This window comes from Pezoporus flaviventris, unplaced genomic scaffold (genome assembly GCF_033815535.1).
Source record: "Pezoporus flaviventris isolate CSIRO_AGI_PZ_B2104156 unplaced genomic scaffold, CSIRO_AGI_Pfla_v1 ptg000036l, whole genome shotgun sequence".
NCBI lineage: Eukaryota > Metazoa > Chordata > Aves > Psittaciformes > Psittacidae > Pezoporus > Pezoporus flaviventris.
The window spans coordinates 13,659,924-13,681,375 of record NW_026892584.1 but is presented as its reverse complement, the minus strand read 5'-3'; the positions used below and the strand labels follow the sequence as shown (position 1 = coordinate 13,681,375).

General features: G+C 44.6%; 1 protein-coding gene across 9 annotated transcripts in view; it reads left to right on the top strand.

The window, feature by feature from the left end:
* Positions 1-21,452, top strand: part of LOC133274257 (uncharacterized) — a 77,928-nt gene that overhangs the window by 29,845 nt on the left and 26,631 nt on the right. For 2 of the 9 annotated variants that reach the window (XM_061463205.1, XM_061463204.1), the window contains 2 exons: positions 679-799; positions 14,243-14,527. The exons of 1 other annotated variant lie outside the window; for it this stretch is intronic. The gene's annotated coding sequence lies outside the window, so the exon portion shown is untranslated. Of the gene's footprint in view, positions 1-678; positions 800-3,309; positions 4,066-14,242; positions 14,528-21,452 lie in introns of those variants that run through there. 6 more of the 9 variants (XM_061463206.1, XM_061463207.1, XM_061463212.1 and 3 more) reach the window with 4 other exon arrangements.

The window sequence follows — 21,452 nt, the reverse complement described above, 5'->3', positions numbered from 1 at the left end:
TAAATGTGCTTACAGGCTTTGTGTAGGGATTGCATGGGCTCCTGCTGGGTAAACAGAGCCCTTTGGAGGGTGTTCCACATATACTGGCATGATGCATCCTGCTCCCCCTGGCAAGACATGTGCCAACCAAAATGGGTTGATTCATGCAGCATCTCTCTGCATGGCGTTGTATTGGCTGCGTAAAAAAAATGAGTTGTCAGGCAGAGCCTGCCCAGCTGACTTTTATTTATTTTGGTGCATTTTCTTGCAAGGCTTTTAAAGTCTCCAGTTACAATATAATTTGTAGACTGGTCCTAGCCGAGCGGATCCTTAGCTGAAGGCTGTGACCCTACAAAGGACTGGTGAAGCTAACAGGTCATTAAGTTTGCGCACAGTGGGATGTTTTTCTTTCTCCCCTTCCCTTTCCCCTCCTGTAAATTGTCATACCATCTGTTTGAAGCACCACCTGTGTCACAGTCCCCTGTTCCCTTCTTTCCTCCTGGGTGGGATGGCAATGAAGAACTTCCTTTTCATCTTGGAGGGCTTTGAAAGTTGGTTATTAGGGTCTACTGCCAGTGTCTGCATCTCCTTCTGGAAGTGTCTTACCTGTCTTTTTTAAATGGTTTTGGTCCTGCATCTGCAGAACTGGTAGAGGATGTAATTTCTCAGATTATCTTTTTTTTTTTTCCTCCTTGCAAGGGTTCCTGTAGTCACTACATCAAGCTCAACCCAGATGATGCAAACTGCTTTGAGAAGTGTTCAGAGTAGAAGCTGCTGTGGGCTTAAAACCATCTGCAAATTTGGGAAGGGAAGGAAGAAGGTAAGCAGGGAAAACTCATGAGAAGTCAGAGTTTGCACCATCAGCTGCAAAGCTTAGATGCATCCATTATCAAAAGTATCAAAAAATTATGTTAAATGCAGCGTACTGCACAGCTGGAGGCAAGAGAAGGTGTGTGGCCTTGTGGGTCCCTGGAGTCTGCCAGCATACCAAGGTCAGAGCAGCACGAAATGGCCTGCAGCAACTGCAGAGTTGAGCATGTTGGGGCAAACTGGAGTTTCCTCCTTTCCCTGGCTTTCCAGGGGTATGAATGGCAGTTTTGATAACTAACGGCTTCATGCAGAGAGGTCTGTCTTGTGGGAGATGTGAACCCAAGTTCAGGCTTGAATGTGTCTCTTTTCTGTCATAGGAGCTTTAGGCTGGTTGTTGTTTGGTTTGTTTTTCTTCCTGATTCTTTTTTTAAATTAAATTTGAAAATGCTGTTCCAAGTAAAGGATAATGAAAATTAAGTGACTTACCCTACCTCTTTCACAGCCACTGCTGTGTGTAGTTAGTAGTTTAATGAGAGGTAAGTAGTTTAATGAGAAAAGAGGCAAGGCAGCTCTCCTATGACCAGGCTGGCTCTGCAGGATTTAGGAGTAAGATGGGATAGTAATCAGGTGTGATGTTTTGGTCTTTAGGACAAGACTGCAGGTCATTCATTGTATTCTTTTGAACAGGATGGAGCCTTTCATGTGTTTTGTTTTTTGTTTTTTTTTTTTAAAGTTTAATTCTGTAATCTTGATTCATTATCTAACAGCAGGAACACTCCCTAAACTTGGAAATCTATTTTAGGACTCTGTGTTAGTCTGTCTGAGGAGCTTTGGCTGTCCCCCTGGTGTGGGGCATCTTGTCTAGCAGATGCTGGGAGGGAGTTTTGTTGCAGTGGTCTGCTGCTGTTTGCTCACCTCCAAGGCATGTTGTGGGCTGTGTAGTTCTTGCTGACACAGACCTCCTCCGAACTTCCCTTCTGCTGTGTCTCTTGTATGTGAGAAGTTGCTCCAGAGGAGCTTTCCGCTGCATCTACCCACTCGGTGAAATCTGCCTGTAGGGGTGGTCTGTCATTCATCTGTCCCAGCTCGTAAGTTGACTCCTTCCAGAGCTCACTGAGATTTCAAAAGGAATTCAAAAAATACCTTTAACACCAGTGGCTTCGCATCAGGAGGATTGATTGCTACTGTTTCCTTCATCCTGATAGCTTTTTCTCCTGTGTGTGTGGATTATAATTTTACATCCTCTTGAATTTAACAGCTTTAAAACGACTGGTTGGAGTTATGATTGGGGATGCAGAAACTTCATGCTCATCTGTTCTAGAGCAGATAATGCTTCAGGCATAAAGGAGAGCAGAGCTGTCCTGTAAAGCAATCCACTGCACATTTGCAACCAAAGTCCTGTTTCAAGCCCTGCAGGGTAATGTTTAAGATAATCTTTTAATTTCATGTGTTGCCTTCAGTTTTAAAAGAACACAGCTGAGTCTGTTTCATTACCATGCCACTTTTGAGTTGCATGTGCTGTGGTCCGCAAGCCTGCAGAGTGGCTTTTCTGCCACTGCCCTTGTCCCTGATGCTTTTAACCTGGTTTCAGTTTCATGTGCCTGCTTTTCTCTAATAACCTCTTGCCCCATTTCAGCTACTTTTTTATGGTGTAGAAAGCCTGGAGAGTTAATTTTCTACTTGCTGTAGAGATGCAGTCTGAAATTGACGACTCACCCTGAGGGAAGGCAGATGGGACTCTGGCAGCCCTGCCAGCTTTTCATATGCCGGCAGCCCATCAAGAGTAGAAACAGTGTATCTGGAGGCCCTTCACTGGAGATGATGAAGAGGTTGTTAGTGTGTTGCCATAGGAGGACACAGGGAATGACTCCTTAGAAAGCTGGGCTGCAGTAGTTAAGCTGCCCACAGAATAGCTCATACCCATGTCCCACTCTTCCATCTGGTTTGGAGATTGTCGGTGGAGCAGTGGAGTCACCAAACAGCCCGCGGTGTGGATGGGAGAGCCTGTGGACAAGCTGTGATGCTGCTGCTCAGAGTGGGTAACATCCTCCAGCATCCATGAGTGAGGAAGTCTACAGAGCCTGGCATGGGTTTGCTCATCACCTGCTTGAGTTCCTCACTGTTGCATTCTGCTGTGCCAGGGGAGCATAAGCTCTTTTCTCTGAGGCTCCTGCAAGACAAAAGGCAAAGTGCTCCAAACCACAACAGCTTCCACTCTAAAAATGCCATAAAAGGCTGTGTCCTTAGAAGCTGGGCATGGGAGCAGTTCCCACCCACATTGCTGCAGCGTGAGTCACTAGGCTATTGCAACTGCTCTCCATGTGGATGCCCGGCTGAAGATGCAGAGAGGAGGAGCAGCAGGAGGAGGGGGAACCGCTCTGTAGCGCTGTGGAAGTGATGAACAGTTACGAAGGAGAGAATGACATGCAGGCACGCATGAACTCGACCAAACTGCCAGCGGGTTTTGCTTTCGTTAGGGTTTTCTTTGTTTAGTTGTTTTTTTGGTGTTTTTTTTTTTATGTTAGGGTTATTTTTTTGAGAACTTTCAGCAAATCCTGCTTGCTGATCATTTGAACTTAAGGTGTTTGCAGCCAAGAGTCTTCTGATTGTTCAGAAACCCCAGTTTCCTTTTAGGAAGCACAGTAATTACCACAGGAATAATATGAAGCTGGAAAACCCCTCTGACTTAGAAGTACGTTTTATTTACTCTCTTTAAGCAAAATTTTTCTCTCCCTCTCCTCCCTCCTTGCCTTCATCCTTCCTTTCCCTACCCTAGTGCAGAAATAGTCTGTGCTTCCTTGTGACAGATGGTGTAAAAACACATCTCCCTTATGTTATGCGCTGCTCTTACCTCTGCTTTTTATCCAACATGTAGGTACTAGGGAGTAAATTCGGTTTTGTTTTGGTTCCTTTTCTGAGGCACCACCCACCTGCCCTGGCCCCAGTGATTGTTTTCCCTTTTCCTTCCCTTTTGCTTGATGTCGTGGCTCTTTGAGCTTACCCTATTAAGTACGACAGTGGGAAATTCTATAAAAAGCTTCCTTTATTTAGACGCCAACCCAGTAGTGACATCATGTGGGCATGTCTTCCAAGTTCCTCTGGGCTGAGTGGATGGAGGGAAGTGGTGGCCATGAAGCTGTGCCTTCCGTCTTTCCCAGTGCATCTCCGTGGTTCTGCTCTGTGGCTGTACTCCCCCAGCAGACTGGTGCATCTCCTTTAGCAAACATTTTAACAGTATAACATGGCTGTGGTTGTCTTCCTGCTCATGGCTTTCAGGTTAGTCCTTCAAAATGCTTTTTAGTGGGTGTTCACCCTGACTTCTCAGGGAAGCAGGAGCCTTGCACACTCTATCTTCAGTGCTAATAAATTTTGTGTCGGGCCAGTCTCAGATAACTTTGGCAAGGGAGCAGGTGGACTAAAAGTATGAATGCCTGCATGGACAGGCAGAGAGCTGGGGGAATACGTATATCTGAGATGTGCTGCTTGTTTTATGGTGGAGGGAAGGGGGCAGCGGAGTGGGACAGCAGGGCAAGATTTGGCCACCTAAGTAATGGACTGACAAAGTTACTTATTTGTGTGTGGTTTCTTAAAAAAGTATTTGAGCATTTCTGAATGGGGGAAAGCTGTGTATTTGCTGAGGGTTAGTAAGTAAAGAGTGTGACCTGGACCTTCTGGGGAAGTTATCTTTGGATTTCATTTATGTCTTTGGAGGAAAAAGCTGTGTTGTTCTAACATTCCCCTTTACAAGCTTAGTTTGTTTAAATGTAAACACACAGGCTTTCCCTTACCCTCCTAAGTAATTCCTGAGTATTTTTCTGTGTGATCAATAAACCAGAGCTTATTTAAGCAATTAAATGGTACAAAACTCCCTGCTGGGGGGATTTAATTGACTCCCTTTATTCATTGTACTACTGAAGAAAGCCATCAGGTTGCTGTACCTCATGGCTATTTTGCTATCCACTAAACGTTGATTACACCTTTAGAGCTGGGAGGATTTCAGACAGCAGACTGAGTAGACAATTCATTTGGTCCATAATTCAGATTTTTCAAGCCCTCCCTAGGATTTGGGTCAGATGAGAGGTGGGTTGCAGCCAGGCACCAATGTTTGCTCTGCACGGCTGCTCTGCTTGTTGACGTTATCTCCTTCCCACGTGCTCCACCTCGATACTCTCAAGTATTAAAAAATAAAAATAAAGCCATATTGCACAAACACTCTGCAACTCAGTAGGGGTGGCCAAGATACTTCATACTCTTTAGAAGGTTATTTTGCCAAGTTAGGTGGTGCTAAAAGAAAATAGATTTGCAGGTACCAGTTTCAGGCAGTATCTTGCCATCAGATGGCACAGAAAAGTGGGAACTTTGAGGCAGCAAACAAGATCTTTTCCCAGGGTCTCTTGTGTTCCCTGACAAGAAAATCCAGTGTGCAAAATACGACCTTAATTAAAAAACAAGTGTGTTTTTACCATTGGGAAGTGACATCTGATAATGTTTTCACTGGAGAAGGGGTGTGGGGATTGTGTATTTTTAGCTGCAGCTATTCTCAAGTTGTTGTTCTTTTATGATCTTTTCTTAATAATACATTTTTCTAACACTTTCTTTAAAATGTTTGTAGTTCCAGAAGCTTTTTCAGCCAAAGATATGTTGCTGGGGGGAGGAGAAGAGAGAGGAGCAGCCCACAGGCAGGAGAACTATCAAAATCTGTTTACTGTGGATTTCGGTGCCTAAGAAGGTGCAATATTAGAGTTGGGTGCATCATGTGAGAGGCATTTCCCAGGTCAGAGAGGTAGCTGTGCTTCAGCTTTTCCCCCAGCTGCAGCAACTAAAATTGCCACTGCCTGCTTCTTAAAAGCAGTTGAGAATGTTAAAAAAAGAAAAAGAATTTGGACAACAGATTGAAAAGGTTGGAAGAGGAAAGCTTGGACAGAGGAACGTTGGAAGAGGAAAGCTTGGACAGAGGAACGATCTGCTGATGGAGATGCCGTAGTACAGGAATCCCATGGGAGGGCAGGCATAAGGAATGGCAGCTTTAGGTGTTTGTGTAGTGGTTTTTGGCTATATGGCTGACATAGACAGTGGCTGACTGTCTGGAGACACTTGGAACTTAACTTTCAAATGTTGTCTCTGAAATGGTGAGCCAACAAATTCCCATGTAAAACCTGAAGGTCATCTTCATCAATCCACCTGCTGCTGCACTTCTCCCCTGATGTCTACAGACTGAAAAGCCAGCACAGATCCTGGGGGTCAGAGGAGCTGGTATTACGTGAACATCAGTGTGGCCATGAAAAAGCTTCACCAAGAGAGGTGGTATAAAGAGCAGGAGAGAAGTGTTTTCAGGTTGGGTTGCAGATGCTATCTGTCTCTTGGTAGCTACCGGCAGAGGTGGTTGGGCTTTCCAGAGTGAACTGCACAGTTAAGTGCTCCATGCTTGTGCTTTCATGGCATTGGGTGAGGAAAGTAATTAACTGTGCATAAATAGAAAGCACACACCATGTGAATGCAGGCAGGAGGAAGGACAGGCAAAAGGTGTTGGTGCTGCATCTGTGGCTTGCCACTGCATAATGGTGGTCACTGGGGAAGTTGGACCTGCCAGTAGGGCTGGAAAAGTGTCTGGCTTAGGCTGAACCTAGGGAAGGGACAAGGAAGGTGATCAGAAGTTTCTGCTAATTGTCAATAAATTATATGAAGGACATGTTCTCTGAGCCAAGGCTGTTTTGAGTTGGGGTAGTTGAGTATTTAATATCCTGAGTAATACTTGGATTTTTGGTGCCCTTCTTGATTTTAGGACCCGATACTTGTTATTCTGGTGGTTTAAAAAAAAAGTATAAATAAAAAGTGACTGAGTGTGTGCATGCATTCAGTGCTTTTTTTGGGAACTGTAAGCTTGGCACCGTGTTTTCATGTGGCACCTGTGTTTAATTCTGCATCACTTATTGGCAGGAGCACTGCGGGCTTAGTGCCTGGTGCGAGTGTTTTCTTTGTCACTGAATAAAAGAGCAATATCAGCAAGAGTGGAAGCTTCATCTGGATGGTTTTGAGGTGATAAAGCATCTGGCAGGAAGGAAGTGCCATGCATGGTAAGAAGAGAGAAACAGCAGATACTCAAAGTATGATACTCAGAGTGGACAGAGCATCTTCTGGAGATGATCTGCAGCTATGAAACAGGGGCAGCCACTTGAAGACAGGTCAGTAGTGCAGAGTTGTCCCCACCTCTTCAAGCTATGCAGCTGAAGCATTGTCTTCTCCTGCATTTGCAGGACCTGTAAGGTGGTGGAGGAGGTGCTGGAGTGTGTAGTCCCAGCAGGGATGGGAAGGACAGGACTGGGCTGCACCTGGGTCCAGGCTGGATTTGCCAGGTGGGTTCTGAAGGGCCTCTGTCCCAAATCACCCCTTGCTGCTTCTTGTTCAGAGTGGGCTTGTTATTCTACTGAAACCCCTTCTGAAACAAAGAGGGAAAAACAATCTGGGAAAGCAAATACTTTCTGGTATCGGTAAGCAACAGTACAAGCTTTTGTTTTCTGTCAATGGAAGGAAGTGGGATAAACATGTAATAGCTTTAGTGCAGCACAGTCTTAGCTGCTGCAAAAGAGATTTAGTACACACCCTCCTGTTGTGGGTCCTAGGAAAGGATAGGGTGGGGAGAGCTCCGTAAGGAGAGGATAGGCTGCTTGGAGCAGGTGCAAAAGGTGCTGCAGACATACATCTGTCTGAAGCAGGTGTTAAAGGAAGGTCTGCAACAAGTGAGCCAGTTCTGGGCTTACATGGGAAATGGGGAACAGGAAGATGAATACTCCTTGGCTTGTATTCAGCCAGGACAAGACTGAAGCAACTGTATCTTAAATTGAAGGGTGGGCTACAGAGGCTCTTCTCTCCTCAGCTAATGGTGATGATAAAGAACAAACAGCTCTGATCTCTGCTCTCTGGAAAAATCATCCCTGCGGAAGGACTTGATGTTCTGTAAAAACTAAAATGCAAAAAACTCCCATGCAGTTGCTGTTCTATTTTGAAGTCTCATCTTAAGGCCTGCAGGCATGTTCTAACTCAAGCATGGACCTTATTCTTTGTGGTGGCCCTATTCTTTAGGGAGGGAAAACAAGTGATTTCTTTATGCCTTTTCTGTCAAAACACCCCCCACTGCCCTCAGATGCTTATTTATTGACAATTTCCCTTTTCCAAGCCTTCTTGCACAGTGCCAAGAAGAGCTTCACTTCAGTAGGATGCATTCAGCTCTCCCAGGTTTTGATCTTGGAACAGGAAGATTCCCATTCCCCAAGCTGCTGCAAATGTCTTTTGTAGCAATTAACTGACATTTGGTGTCTTTTAAGTGAACCATTTGAAGTGAATGTGTTTTAAGTGAACTGTCTAATTGTTGCTTTGTTGGGTGAATGTTAAAGCATTTTTAAGATGATAGAGTCACAGAATGGTTTGGGTTGCAAGGGACCTTAAAGATCATCCAGTTCCAACCCCCTACCATGGGCAGGGACACCTTCCTGGCCTTGAAGATAAATGCATCTTTCAAATTACTTTACTATTATTATTATCATTATAATTTTTTAAACTGAGCATGTCTTCAGCTAAGTCAGACTGCATCTTGAAACACAGGTGATGATTGAGTTGTGCCAGTTTGTTCCCTGGGGAGAACAGCGCCTGCTGCTACTTTTATGGGCAGCCTTACATGGGTCTCCATTTTATCAAGTGCTTGTCTTTATATCACTGCCCTAGGCTCTCATCTACTTAAACTTCTCCCTCTGATTTTTAGCTCATCTGAGAAGGGGTTTTGTCATTTTAGTTACATGCGCTGTTACCTTTCCCTTTTCACTGGGAAAACCTTTCTCAAACATTTTCATTACTAGACTTGAGCCTGCTGTGGTCCTCTTTGACTTACTTTTATCCTGCTTCCATTGTCCACATTAGAAATGCTGTGGACATGCAAAATAATAATTTTAGGCAATAAATCCACTCGGGTTTTGAGCATTGTTTTTTTTAGGATCCTTGTGTTGCTTTCTCAAGCATACTCGATTGAAGGTGCTGCCTGAACACCTCCGAAAAGCTAGAAATGGAAAGATGATGTCTGGTTTGATGTGTCTGTGATCTGGCTCACTCAGCTGTACATCCTCATTGGTACTGGGCTGCATAGTGGCGCCTGTGGGTTCAGGTCCACACCAGACCAGTTCAGGGCTCTCCATGCACCACATGGAGTTGGACTCCAAATGTGGGGTTGGCTCTGGCCATTCCTTGTGCCACCCTTCCACCTTTGAGCCTCATGGGATAAAATGAGGAATGAACCAGATGATGTGCTTTCTTCCCCTCAAACCAAGCTGAATTCATACCTGCTCCTGATGTTGTGATCATTGCAGGAGGTTTCCCAACCAGAGGTGGGAAAGACAGTGGGTTGGCAAACCTGAATTTCAAGTTCGACTGGTTGGCCGAGGGATGCTGGAGGTGTATGTTTTTACGCGGTGGTACATGCCATGAAGTGTGGTAGTGCTCTGGCCATCTCCCTGATGGAGGGGTGCATGCTGCGGGCTTGGCCTCACTGTCACAGGTTGGGGAAAAGCAGTGCCATTGTGGTACAGCCTCTGAGACAGCAGCATGGGGACATGAGCAGTTGCGGCTGAGCCCTCTAGAGGCTGCTGTTCAGCTATTTAGGAAGTACCGCAAGTGCTTGGGGTGCATATGCAAAGAAAAAGGTGTTGGGGTCTTTGGAGTGAATGTGGGGCTGATGGAAGTGGGAGGAAGACTTGTTTTATCCCGCAAGCAGATGTGAAAAGGTGTCAGCTGTTTACACCCACTGCACCAGGGACTAGTGTGGCTTTGCTCTTAGACTGGGGACTCCCCACTGCCGTGACGAGATATGCCCCATGCTTACATGAGTTGCTGGTTGGTGGTGTGGGCTTGGACCATGGTTTCAGCTGCTGTTGATGGCCGGGAGCTGATCCTGCTTGCTGCAGGTCACTGGCCAGTGTGGCACTTCGCCAGTAAGCAGGAGATTGGCATCCTCTTTCACACTTGGCTCTTACCCGCATCCAGCACCAACCCACCCAGCTGTGTTTCCACCACTCCCCCAGAGCGTAATTTCATTGCGCTTACATCTGAAGTACAGAAACTGTCATTGCAATAATATGGTACTTACAGTACCGTTTCATTTCCCTGGCTGGAAAGTTGCTTGTCTGTCTTTCAATCCCAGCAGTCTCAATGGATCCATTTATACTGTCAGTTAGGTTGGTTTAATTTTACATTGACCACAGTAAAGTGGTACAGCCAAATACATTGTGGATTGTAAGATGTACTTTGGAGCCCTGACCAAATGACACAGATCCTGATTTCAACACTATTAAAAGCAAGCAAACAGTTATTTTTATATAGGCCCCAAAGTTGACAAGCTGCTTTTAACTGGGTGTCCTACACAAGCATTGCTGTTTTGTAAGCTGAAGCATTACATGTGCCTTAAGTCTTCACTTCCAGTTGGATTTTATAAATGTTTTCGACGAAGGGAAGAGTGGAGGACTTCCTGTGTGACCAGTTTCCTCAAAGGGAGCATAAGCATCAAATTTTATATAAAATGTTGCTTTTGCACACACACAAAAAAAGCAAAAATTCTTGCAGCTGTTCAGTTGGGGTAATTTTAGGAATTATCAACAAACAAAAAGGAAGGGAAAGGTTATGTTGTAATTAGAAAAAGATTACTTTCAAACTCCTTCAAAATCTGTGTATCCTAATGCTGTCCTGCATATGGTTCAAGGCTGTAAAAGAGCTTTGGGAGACATTTTCTCAGTACTTTCCAATGTCAGATCCAATATTATTGTTTTCCTGAAATTTTCTATTACTAGACATGATTGCAGTGGGCTTTGGTAGAAGAAAAGAAGTGAACAACAGCTCAGTCATTAACATCCTGAGATGCTGTTTGAAGGTAGTGCAAGTTCAAGGTACTGCCAGCAACATGGTCAGGGAGTGTTCTCTGCAGAGGCTGCCAAATACAAATAATTTACTGCATGGGGCTGTGTATTTGGAGGCAATGTGAGCTGAATAAACTCATTAAAGCAGCTGAAGGAATGAGGGCGTACTCAGAAAACCTCATTTAAAATACATAGTTTCCTAGAGGATGGGCATTAGTGTGGCTCAGGGTCAGGCTAATGGCTCAAGCTGCCTCCCCTACCAAGGAGTGGAGCAAGGGGCTCTGGCAAGCGGTGCAGGACCCACACAGTCAGCATAGGTCTCACTTTAACATGTTTGCAACTTATAAATCATTTACCATAGTGATTATTTTGGGTGAGCTTTCCACAGACAAGCTGCATCTCATTATTAGTAGGTTTTTTTAACTTCCTACCCATTTATTTCGTCAGCTGTCCCAGTGACTTTATATGATGGTAATTTGTTACTTCCTTATTTGTGTTTTAAAAAAGATGCCACCCCTCTCTACAAAGGAAAGCACAGGCTGCTGGCAGCACGGTAGCTTATTTTTGCATCCTTGTTCCTTTGGTTTTGGTTAGTGACCTTCACTTGCTCTACAGTTCCCAGGGTAGCATCTTAGGTATCAGCGAGGATACGTGTCCTCGCCCTGCTGCTCCAGGCACGTGTTCCGTGTGGGTGGCCTCTAGCTGGCAGTGGCTGCTGAGCTGAAGAGCAAAAAAGTTTTAAATAGCAAAAGGAGATGTGATGAGAGCTTTTAGCTTACCCAAAATTGTCATGTATAGCTGGAGGCAAGAGTGACCAGGGTATGGTAAAAGAGAAGTGTGTCCTGTGGTGTTGTACATGAACTGAAAAGAATAAAATACAATACTTTGAGAGGAATGCATATCCAAGTGGAGAGTGACCATCGTTGTAGCTTACTTTAGTTTACGGTTAAAGAAATGTAAACTGCTCTTCCAGTCTTAAGCAAACAGAAGAAGCTGGTTCCTAAGGTCTGTGTTTATGTAGTTCCTTTCTAGGTCAGTGCATTACCCGAAAAAAAAGGGGATGGTCGTTGACATCCCCCCTCACCTCCTCCTCAGCATTTCTGGCCTTTTTATAGACACTAGAAGGGAGGTAGGAGGGAATGCAAAGAGAAAATTAGTCTTCAGTTCCCAAAGCCGCATGTGGACTTTTGCATTCTTTAGTTTGCTTCCCTTTTTTAATGAGACATCATAAAAATAATGAAGCTTTTAAAAAATGTATGTTCATAAAAACATAAGCATCTTAGGATTTGTTTGTGCTGGTTTTTGTTTGTTTGGGTTTTTTTTGCTATTGTTGTCTGGAGAAGATGAGTTCCTGTCAAAAAGAGAATAAAAAAAAATGTTTGGATACTCTTTTATTCCCCGTGAGGTCTAAAAGTAGAAGCTGATGAGGAGTTGCTTGTAGACTCACTATTCTGCTTGGAGGGTTTAGCTTATGTCTTCTGACATTGCAGCAGCTGAGAGTTTACAGAAGCACCAAGGCTGGGCTTATTGAGCATAAGCAAGGAGGAGACCAAATCTCTTTATCAGCAGTCTTGCTTCTCTCCTCCCATCTCCATCCTGGCAGAAGACCTTAACTTGAGTGCTAAGGTAGAGCACAAAAAATGTGTGTCAATGTGAGAGCAAGATGTCATACTGAGAGCACAGGAAGGTTGAGGTTTTATTTACTGGCAGTGCTGCTGTGTGAGCTCATTGTGGGGAGTGTGCATAGCAAGTAATTGCAGCCTTACATTTAGTGATTTCTTTAATTAGAAGACTTGGCCAATGTATATAGATTTCATTGCACTGCCATAGTCTAGTGGCAAAGAATTAATCATTGTGGCCGCAGCTTGCCATCATACTTTAAAAGGTTGGTGGCTTAGTGCAAATTGGGAAGGAAATTGGGAACCATGTGTAATCTGCATTATAATGTGTGTAAGCCTTATAAATTACTCAGTGATTAATGTATATATAATGTAATCTGTATTATAGGCTACTTGATGGAAGTAACCTATAATAGCACTCTGAAAAGGTGTGAAGTCTTCTGCACTTTGGGGGTCTCTGAGTTGTTTTATCTAGGTGCTGAAGGAGTGACAGCAGGGAAATTCAGCACAAGACAGCCCAGGAATATGGAGAAAAGTCCATTTGCACGTGCTTGTGAGGGGTATTGGAGGAGAGGTGGTGTTATTAAAGTGGCTGCTTATGACGAAAGGGAGCTGTGCTTCCTCTCCCAAGCATCAACACACACTTCTGCCTCCCAGCACTTGCTGGCTTCAGACAGAAGCGTTGCAGTTTGGGGTGGTGTCTTGATTTCATACTTGTGAAACCAGCGCATTGCTTAATGTGAGAATTAAAAACTTGTTTTAAAAGAACTGATAGCTGTATGTTGGGCTCTGGTATCCTTTGAACTGCGTTAGCTGTTTGGATGTATCAGGTAGGTACTGCAAGTGCTGCAAGGTGGCTCAGGTGGTACTGCTGGTCCCAGCTCTTCTGCCGTGTGAGTTGGTGACTTTGTGTTAGTGGTCTTAACCTGACCAACGTCCTGGAGGAATGGCCTTGACCCTCCATGGGACCCCTTCTTGGCAGCAACATACTCTTAGATTGGCTCAAGTCGAGCTTAATACTGTGCCTTTGGCTTGGGCAGGGGGCATATTCTGCCTGCTGAGTTGTCAGTAGCATGTGTTTGCTGGTACAAAAATGTGGTAGTCAGAGATCTGTATGGGAAGTCCTCCATCACCTGGCACTTCAACCAGGCCAGAAAATGGACTAAAATACAGCTCCCCTGCTGCAAACCAGGTGCTGAGTTGTGTCTTAGCTGAGCATCATAGAACCATAGAATTGGTTACAGTTAGGGTTGGAAAGGACCTTAAGATCATCCAGTTCCAACCCCTTTTCCGTGGGCAGGGACACCTCACACTAAACCATGTCACCCAAGGCTCTGCCCAGCCTACCCTTGAACACCGCCAGGGATAGAGCATTCACAACTTCCTTGGGCAACCCATTCCAGTGCCTCACCATCCTCACAGTAAAGAACTTCCTCCTTTATCTAACCTGAACTTACCCTATTTAAGTTTTAACCCATTACCCCTTGTCCTACCACTACAGTTCCTAATGAAGAGTCCCTTCCCAGCATGCAGCTGGAAGCATACAGGCTGGTTTTCAGTACCTAGAATGTACGGTCAGATAGGTCTGAAACTCCTGCCCAGCCCCAAACAAAATTCCTATAATGAGTCCTCTGTGTTAGCACAAGTTCTGGATGGGCTGATGCTGTGAGCTGGGTGGGGAGGAAACTCATCCTGAGAACACCAAATCAACAAAATCTGAGCACGACCTACACCAAGGCTTTGGTTGCAGCACAGGTTAGTGAGTGTAGGTTTTTTTTTCTGCCATTGAGTGCCCTCCAGTTACAGCCTATTCCTTCCCCAGCAGGCTGAGATACTGCCTTGCTGCCCACTCCAGTGCAACCTGTCTTTCCTCTGAATGTAAACGATCGTGCCTCTGCTGTACCAGAAATGGAAAACTTAACTCCCTTATCTCCTTTGCAGTGAGCCCAGGGGAAGAGAGAGCCCACGTGTGGATTGCCTCCCTCCTTGCCTTTTCTCCCAGACACTTGCAGCAAGCTCTCATGTGCCAGAGGAGGGAAGGGGAGAGCGTCACTGAACCTGGACAGCACGGGTGAGGACAAAGCGCATTTGATCGGTGGTCTGCAGTGGCTGGGGGTCCTCACCACCCCACGGTGGAGACAACCAGCTCCTGCCAGGTAGATGCCCACAGGGGAGAGGACAAGTCCAGCTGAGCTGATGCCTCTCGGCACCTGGTACCAGGTTCAGGTAAGGGCATGTTGCTTGGAGCTGGGTTTTATTTCCATGTTTTCTTCTCTGAACTTACAAACTGGCTCCAGAGTAGGTGAGAATCACCCCAAGAGCCGTTGTGTGCTGTGGGTCATTGTTTTGATAAATCTCCAGGGTCTTCTCTGTGATAGTGCTGTGACTTTGTTAGTGTCCTCAAAGTGAGGTTCTTATTTGGGTGTTCCCAGTGGCTCTGCTAAGGGAAGTGAGCATGTTTTTGTCCAACACAGCATCCAGTGCAATTTCAGATACAGTTTACTGGGACAGGAGCTCATCTGAATTTTCCGTAGCACATATGTGATTCATTTAAAGTGATATGTGGGAAGTCATTTTTAAAGACCCCGAGACAGTTAAATCATAAATCTCCTTGCAGTTCAACTGCTAACTGCTCCTTATGCCCTTAAACAACAAAAAAAACCCCAACCAAACAAACCAGCCTGCTTGTGTGCTCCTGAGTTTTTGTTGTAGTCAAGGAAATAAACATGCAAATAGGATTTCCTGTATCTTGGTTCATCCTGCTTGATAGTAATTTCATTCCTGAAGTCATAATTGACTGTGAGTACAAGTCTGGCTGCCTTTTTGGTTGTGAGTGAGTGCCAGATTTGGGCTGAGGTTGGTGAAGTGCAGTCAGTGGTGTGTAGTACTGAAGCTGGTGCCTGGCCAGGTTGTTTGCAGTCTGGGTTTGTTAATGAGAGAGGAACTGTGGACGGGGATCAGCAGAAGTTCTCAGTGTAAAGTTCTTGAGCGTGTTGTCCATTTTTGATTGAAATTTGGGTTTCTAGTAAGCAATACCGTGGCAGCTGTGACGATGGAGGTGGGCATGCTGGCAAGTCTTGTACCAAGACCTCAGTAGCAGCTTGATTTCTATGTGAGGAGCCATGTCTTGTGAAGCGGAAGCTCTGCTTGCTTCTGGCAGCGCGTGGCTGTCACTTCCTTCTGCGGCTCGTCACCTCCTGGGCACACAGGCATGTGTGCCAGCACCTGCCTGCAGCAGCCTGCAGCTCCTCCTTGGTATCTTAGGAGGCTTTGAGGTTTCCTTGGGCCATGGCAATGCAATTGAAGCAGACCCAAAGCTGTACTCATTTTGGCTGTGCTTGGTAGGTGGTGGAACCCCATGGCTTTTGCTTCTGAGAGGCCTTTAAGTGTGTGAGAGAAGAACCTCTTATGACAGCTCCTCAGATCGCAGCTGCTGACTGTGGCCTCCGAATTATACCAGGCAACCAGGATGGGGAGGTGGCACATAGCTAATAGCCTGCATGGTTTGAAGCATGTCAAGGTGCCATTTGATGCACTTACCCCTCTCGCCCCCCACAGGGTTTATTCAGCTTTCTGCAGCTTCCTTTAGCCGCTTCACAAGCAGCCTGTTGCACTGCTTCTCATGGCCAGGTTTATTCCAGGGTGTACAAGTGCATGAGTCACTGTTAGAATTAGTAATGGCTTTAGAAGTGAGAGCAGTGCTTTACTGAGAAGTGGTGCAGACTGCAGGCATCTCACCTCTTAGCAGATGTTGTATAAGCTTTCTCGCTTGCATAGATGCTTAAGCATTTACTTTAAGCCTTTTCCACTAGAAATCACAGGTTTATATCTTAGATGGCTGAAAACATAAAACACTGTGTTAACATGTGCTTTTAAAATAGAACAAGAAACAGGAACAGCAACTTGTTGAATTTCGGCAGCAGTAGATGTGGCTGTAGTAAGTTCGTACCTTTACTACTTTATTCCACTGCAGTAGTTTCAGTCTGATACACAGCAGCATGGTGTTGAAGTATGTCTGTCAAAAGTTGCCTCCATTTCTCCTTTTTCTATGACCTTCTGCTTGCAATAGCTTGCAGAACAAGAATTATATGTTTTTGTAGGTTTGAGTGCAGATGGGCAGGGGAAACATGACAAGCTGTGAGAGGTTACTGAAGCAAAAATGCAAATTTTACACGTTTTGCCCTGGAGATCTATCATGCTGAGGAGGGGTGCAGGCAGTTGAAATGACTCTCCTTGGCAGAGGTAACAGGTAAAATTTCATAACTCAACTGTATTTGACTGTGTGCCTGCGTCATGCTTACCTTTAATTTGCTTTGACTGGTGAATGCAGCGGGAATGGGGAAGTTACCAAAACATAGTCTGTAACCTCAAGTGGCTTGAGTAGATACTTTTCTACAATATAAAATGTTTAAAACTTGGGTTCTAGAATATCCCTAAACCTAGCTCACAGTTGAGAGCATGATGCTATGCTGTACTTCCTGAAAAGAGGAGATTTTGCTGATATTTTAGTTTTCAAGAGCCCTTCTGCCAGGTGATGCTGGGTCTACAGTTCACCTTGCAGCAAAATGGTGAAGGCAAGCAAATTAAGTATGATGCTTGTGCAGCCTGATAGTATAAAACTTACCTAAAACCAGTATAAAAGCATGTAAAAGTTTTGTACTTTCTTTGTAAGGAGCAGAAAGGGCTTGGAGAGACTAAAAGTTCCGCAGCTCAGATGGATTGCTTGGTAACATCACCACAGCTACTCCATTCAGAATCTGGGAAAATGCTTTCTGGCAAAGGTCCCAACAGTAAAAGCAGTTTGTGAGGAGGGCTCAGAGGAGTCACATCTGGAATCATGGTTGCAGTGAATTTCTGAGAGGTCATCTCAAGACATACTGATGTGCAACCACCTGCAACCCTCTGCAGGACTGGGCCCATCAGCTGAGCCTTTGATGTCTCAGTTCCAGTCCATATCCAATTGCTGTTCTGATGGATCAGATTCTGCATACTGGTCTGACATCCTGGTGGAGTTTGATCGAAGTTTGTCCTTGTTGCATGTAAATTGAGGAGTGGGGAGAGGAGGACCTTGGCAAGCGACCTCTGTGGAAAAAGGTGGCAGTGTCTGTGTCTTCTGCAGGTCCTGGCACAGAGGGAGCAAACTAGGCAGGGTGATTGCTAATGGGTTTATAAGCAGGAGGCATCATGTCGAGGTTGAGGGTGACAGGGGATGTGTGTGTCCGTGTCCCTGGGTTGTGGCACAAGGAGCACTGTCACCGGGTCATGGGAGCACAAGGAGCAGTCACTCCTCTTCTGGGCAGTGAGCAGGGTTACAACACACAATTTGAGTGACTGGTGGCCAGAGGTTCCCATGCTCCTGGCCAGGCTGGTCTTCATGGGTTCTACCCCATGAGAGGCAGTTGGAGCTCAGTAGATATTACTGGAAAAACACAGGACTTTTGGGGGAGGGTAATAACAGTAAATCTAATTTACAGGTAACAATTTTGGCACCGAGTCTTGAATTTTTGATGGAGACACCTTCTTTCTGCTGCCAATACTTGAGATCCCAGCTGGTGGATTAATTCCAGGGACGTTGTTCTAATTCAAAACTTGGATATTTTATTTCAGGCTTGCAGATGGCTAGAGTTCCATGCTGGTAGGCAGTAACATGCATTTTCATTAAGCATCTTCAAGCTTACTGTTGTTGGGATTGATTTTTACTTCTTTAAATTGGAAGCTGCAAGTTTTGGTGTGAGATGACAGATGGTGGGGTTTTTCAACTCATTCTTTTTCAAAGGAACTAGTTGTTAACTTTGTTTCCCAGTTGAATTTAAGTGTGCATGTCTTGGGGCCATCTTTTGCTTATATCCTAGTAAATTTATTTAATACTATTTTCACATTGTTCACATTTACTTTTCCTTTTCATATCTGCTTCACCTTGTGTGGTTGTCATGCAAAAAAATCCCAACCCTGTTTGCTGAGAAGATACACAATTCATAGAAAAAATTGGGTGGCAATCTGGAGAAAATAATTTGAGTGGTGTATTAAAAAGAAAAGTCTTCAGGCTCTCCAGAAAATAAATATCTCAGTAGTTTTCATATAAACAATGTGTCATTTCCCTCAAGCAAATGCTATAACTTTATGGTGTCAAGCTACTCTGGAGTGATAGTATGAACTCTTATTATATTAAATAATAAATATACCCACATTCTATGTATGAATTCAATTCATCCATTCAGTTGTATTATACATACAATATTCAAACTATCCACATTATTTATTTTAGGAAATAATTAAAATATCCATATTCAATATCTTTATTCAACACAGGCCATTACAGAGCTAAGCTCTATTCTGTTGCTTCTCCAGAGTATTTTGAAAATCACCTAGTCAAACACAGTGTCACCTTTGTACTCCAAAAAGCAGCCGGGTTGTGATCAGAAGCCAAGGTGGGTGCAGCCACCTGCCATCTCCATCCTGCCATCAACACTGCCATCAGCATAGTCTGCTTTCCAGTTTTCCTAAACTTGGGCTTTTGTGCTGTTATAGCAGAATGAGAATACAAATGTGCATGTTCCAGGCATGAGATGCCAGTCTGTCTCCTCTGCACCACTCTGGCATTTCTGGCTGCAGAGGGGCTTTTGCAGAAGCAGATGCCAAAATATATATGTGGTCTTGCTGCTGTCTTCTGCTCTGTAAACCCATCCATGTTACCGAGCCACTCTTCCTTTGGTTATTCTATTACAGTGTGGTCAGAGACTTTCAGAATAACTTTCTCTTTGTAAACGTCTTGGAAAAAGTTACCATTTAATTTGATGCACAGTTTATTTTTTCCCTCGAGCTTGCAGAATATTTGTATTTTTAGCTGCATGTAAAGGACCTAATTTGAAGTCTTTGGCCCCTTAACTAGCAACTGAGAAACAAATGTCAGAAGTGGGGGAGTGAATTTGTCTTCTAGTTAAACTTCACATAAGAGAGATGTGAGAAGGAGAAGATGCAGCTAGATTAAATGACACCATGAGACAGTTACTCAGAGACAGTTACTCAGACCTTGCTACTTTGAAAAATGAAGCTGTGATTAACGTGTATTGAACGAAATTCACGGGAACATTTGACGTAAGAGATGTAGCTTGGAAAAATAAGGGAACAAAATACACTTTAATATTTCCATCCTTGCTTTGTTTTGGTTGTGGAGTTAATAATGGGGAAAGAGACACCCATTCTTGCTGTGAGTTTGAAGAGTGCTTTTTTCTGGTGTTTGTTAGTGAGTGTAAAGCAGTAAATTGCCTGTGCTGCTGGCTGATAATGTGTCACAGAAGAGCTGCCCTGGTTATTGCACATGGTTTAATATTTCTATCACACCAGGAGCAATAGCTGCTTTCAAAATGAAGAGTTTGGGAAAGATGGATCTCCTGGCAGTCTCCACCTGTGCCTGAAAGACATGGTGGCAGCGAGCAGGTTACATTAAGAAGTTGGTAAGATGAGACAAATGATCACTTACAGATGTCTGAAGGCACAGAGAAGCGGGCTGAGCCTTGGAGAGCACTGATGCTTTTGCTCATCATAGCTCTCCCAGTTCTTTCTTACTGCTCTTGGGTTTTTACTCTCAAGGAAAAACTGCATTCTTCAGGTCATTCCAGCTACAGCGCCTTTGGCTGCTCTGGCTCATCTGGTGCTGAGTGCTGCCATCCAGATGCAGCTTCACTCAGAAGCTAGGATAGCATATCCTACAAGAACCCTTCAGGTTCCTCCTGAAGGGAGGTCAGGGTAGTGCTTGGTGTCCAGCTGCAGTGGCAGCTTGAAGTAAACTTGTTCTTGAGCAGCCTTAAAATATTTTCCCCACTGTCACATTACAAATGATCCAGTGATTTACTCAGAACATACGAAAGCTAAACAAATTAAGTAATACAGATGAGAGGCTTGTTGTAGGGCTTGAAAAGGAGCTGCCTAGAACATCTGTGATCCCCCTACCAGAACAGACTTGAAAGCCTTGTACAAGAAATTACAGAATTTTGAAAATAAAAAAGAACAGATGACTTCTGTGTTGCATCTGAAGCTGGAAAGTAAATCCTGCATTGCTGTGCTCTGGTCCTATCCCAAAGCACTGGTGACCACCTCTTTGGAGAGAAGAGGGCCATTGCTATCCACAGGTAAAGACACTGTGCAGTAGCTGCTCAAGAACAAGTTTACTGCATTGCTCCTGAAGCACAAAGGTTTGTATAATGTGGCTTGTAGTAGCCTGGCTTTAGATGATGCCATAGTCATTGTGTTCTCTGATCTGGGCTGGTCATGAATCATCATTTCAGAGGAGGAGGACTTGGTAAACCTTCCCTCTGCCCTCTTCCTGGGGACTGTGTTCCCTACAGGTTTTGTCTGCCCATGTTTTCTCCTCTGTGTTAAATCAGCCTTTTTCTTTGGTGAACAGCAAGAAACTGCCTATGGCTTTACAGGAAGCATGCTCCTTTGGGCTTCTACAAGACAACACTTGAGTCACATTTGATGTGGGAGGTTATCTTGCTCGTACCTATGTGTATGGGACAAAGCAGAGCAGTTGGCACAGACCCCAGGGAGCTAGACTGAGTCTTGTTTAGATGAAGACATGCCCATCTCAGAGTAAGTGGGGACTCTGTAGTCATCTTGCTGCTGTGTTGTTTTTTTTTTAGGGGGTGTATAGAAGGCAGTCATCTAGAGAGGCAAATCTACTTGTTGTATGCACACTTCGGTAGGCAAAACCTTCTCCTTTTAGTTTCTCCTTTGATGTTAAATCTGCCTTTGGATGCCCCTACTGAGCATCTCACAGCTTCAGACCCATAGCTGAGAGCAAGAGCATGGTAGTTTGCTGTCATCCACACAAACACTGCTGTGCAGCGCCAGGGCTCTGTGGCTGGTTTGCATGTCTTGATTTAAAAACACAATGTCTTTCATACAGGCATGTGTGTGCCTAAGAACAAAGGCACAGTGTCTTGTCTTTCAGCAGACAGGATTCCCCCTTGCTCAAATTCAGTTGTGTGCGGAGAGCAGGGAGCTGGCAGTCCTGCTGTGTGCAGGCAAGCTGCATGCACGCTTTGTACAGGCAGGGGCTTTTCAACCTCAGCCTAATTTTTGCTATGGGATATGGCTGGAAGCTGAAGTTGTTAGCAAAGGTTTTTTTCTATTAGCAGTTTCCTAAATT